Genomic DNA, 3194 nt, shown 5'->3' with positions numbered 1-3194 from the left:
GAGTTGGTTAGTGAAACTGCTGGAGTTCCCCAAGCAGTTCCTCTTAAAGAACCCACTCAGGGACTCACCCACTAAACTCACTTCCTCTGAGCTCCAGCACTGGGGTAGCAGCTTGAAATGCACCCGTGGCATTCTGGGAGAAACTGAAGTGTCTGTCATCAAGGTGAGGCCATTTTTCCCTTTTTTAAATATTCACCAACAGAGCCAGCAAGCTGGTGCAAAATCTGAGAATCCATCAACCTGGCTGATACTGTTGGACCCACCTTGCAGATCCCCAGAGGCTCTGCCCCACCCAATTTACAGGTCCACCCAAGCTGCTTTCGATATGAATGGCTGGTCTTGTCTTATGCTTCACAACTTCCTAAATCCTCTCAAACAAGCAACAGCTGGCCTTCGTAAACCCCAGGCCTGACACTAACAGCAGCCACTCTAGATTCCCAGCTTGGCTTCTCCTGGGAATCTCCAAGCCCAGCACAAATAGCAACCATCTCAGATTGTGTTATAGCTCAGGGAATATGGCCCTGGGCAAAACACCGATGGGGGCTGATCTTGGCCTGCACCACCCAGGAAACCCCAGGGCCAGCACACCCAGTGGACAGCTACAGACCACATCAGAGCACCACCACCCTGCCATAGCAAAGCTGATCCTCCACAGAGAGCAGGGGTTGGTGGTAAGTGGTCACAGCCAATCCTTGCAGCTGATTGGCCTGGGTAAATCCCTCCCATTGATCTGCCAACAGCAACCAAGGCTTAACTATGGGAGGAGGGTGTAGTCAGCCCACACAAAGGGCATACCTTGAGGACCCTGCTTGGGTGATAGGGGAGGCTATGCTACTGGACTCTACAGGACACCTACTACATTAGGACACACTTCCAAGACATGGAGTCAAAGCAACTTTATCTAACACATAGAAACAACACAAGAAGGCTACCACAACAAGGAGACAAGGAAACGTGGCCCAAGTGAAAGAACAGATCAAAAGTCTGGAAAAAGAGCTAAATGAAATGGTGATAAGCAATCTCTAAGAGTCAGAGTTCAAAACACTGGTTATGAGGATGCTCAAGGAACTTAGTGAGGACCTTAGCAGCATAAAAAAGATCCAGTCAGAAACAAAGATACGCTAATTGAAATAAAGAATGACTTACAGGGAAACAACAGTACAGTGAATGAAGCTGAAAATCAGATTAATGATTTGGAACATAGGGAAGCAAAACACAACCAATCAGACCAAGAAACAAAATGAAGCCAAAAAAAAACAAGGTAGCAGCCCCTGAGATAACTTCAAGAGGTCCAACAGTCATGTCATGGGGTGCCAGAAAGACAAAAGAAAGAGCTAGGAATTGGAAATCTATTCAAAAAATTTTTTTAATTTTTATTTTTATTTAATTCTTGTTCAAGTAGAGTTTTCTGTCCTATACTCCTAGCCCTGCCCCCACCCCCAGTGCTCCCCATATTCAAAAATTAATGAAAGAAAACTTCCCTAATTTGGTGAAGGAAATAGACATGCAAGGTCAGGAAGCACAGAGTGCTAAACAAGATGGATGCAAAGAGGTTCATTCTAAGACACATCATAATTAAAATGCTAAAGGTTAAAGATAAAGAGAGAATCTCAAAAGTAGCAAGGGAAGTGAAGTTAGTTACCTGCAGGGGAGTTTCCATAAGACTATCAGTTGATTTCTCGAAAGAAACTTTGCAGGGTAGAAGGGATTAGCAAGAAATATTCAGTCATGAAAAGCAGAGACCTGCAGCCACGACTACTCTACCCAGCAAAACTGTCATTTAGAATCGCAGGGCCTATAAAGAGCTTCTCAGACAAGGAAAAACTAAAGGAGTTCATCATCACCAAACCAATATTATATGAAATGTTACAAATACCCATTTAAGAAAAAGAAGGTCAAAACTATGAACAATAAAATGGCAAAAATACAAATCTATCAACAATTCCATCTAGAAAACAAGAAGAACAGAACCAGAATCATGGACACGGAATGTGTTTTGACGTTTGTCAGATGGGAGGGGAATGTGTCATGATGGGTGAAGAGGTGAGGGGGGTTAAGAAGTACAAGTTGGTGGTTACAGAATAGCCATGGGGATGTAAAGTACAGTATAGGAAATGGAGCAGCCAAAGAACTTTACACATGGTCCATGGACATGAAAAATGGTGGGAGAATGGCCAAAGGGAGGGGGGTCCGGGGCAGAGGGGGGAAAGGGGGAAAAATCGGTCATCTCTAATAGCATAATCAATAAAACATAATTTAAAAAATATAAAATCATTTTGTGTTGTAAAATATACATATTGAAGGGACAATAAAACATATATATGTATAATATAGGTGATAATAATAAAACCATTAAACTATAAGCCATGAAATAATAATCCAAGTTATAAAAAGAACCTTGTCTATTATAAGACCTTGACCTAGAACAAAATCTACTACCTTATTCAGTAACCTAGACCCTTCCTGTGTGCTTCAATTGCTCCCAGAGAAAATAGCTATCTTGGTTTTTATGAGTTTTAGATTTTTGCTTTTTAAAAATATACAAGGTCCAGGACACATAATGCCCCTTCTTTATTACAAAATCTTTTATTACAAAATCATAAGCATGTAATTCTGTAACATAACAATATCATACAATATGACATTTTAGGTGAAATGTTCAAATTGCTCTCCATCTCATGCGTGACATTCATGTACCCTACTGACCACAATCAAGCAGGCCTTGCTTCTGCCAGAACCTGTGGTTTTACCACCCAAATCTATACATGTGGAATCATACAACAAATATTCTCTTGTGACTTGTTTCTTTCACCTTATTGTTTTTCAGACTCATTCATTCATATTGTTGTATGAAGCTGTAGTTCATTAAAACTTTCATTGCTTTTTAATATCCCCTTGTATAAATATCCCACAATTTATCCACTCAACTATTAAGAGACTTTCTCATTTTTTTTTGCATAGTTATGTTGCATGAGCGTTCTTCTACATGTCCCTCGAAGCACATGCACACTTATATGGGTTGTCGGTCATGTTCATGTACTTTGTAAAGATAGTTTCCAAATGTTAATCCCACCTGCAGTAAAATAGTTCCTGCCACATTGCATGCTCACCAACGTGCGGTACAGTAGGGATTTTTGCAAGTCTGGAGGTGTACAATGGGAAGCCACTGTGGCTTTAGTTTGTATTTTCTTATC

This window comes from Sturnira hondurensis, unplaced genomic scaffold, assembly GCF_014824575.4.
Source record: "Sturnira hondurensis isolate 20B ecotype Veracruz unplaced genomic scaffold, ASM1482457v3 Scaffold0005279, whole genome shotgun sequence".
Taxonomy (NCBI): domain Eukaryota; kingdom Metazoa; phylum Chordata; class Mammalia; order Chiroptera; family Phyllostomidae; genus Sturnira; species Sturnira hondurensis.
The sequence above is the reverse complement of the archived record's forward strand: the minus strand, read 5'-3'. Positions refer to the sequence as shown.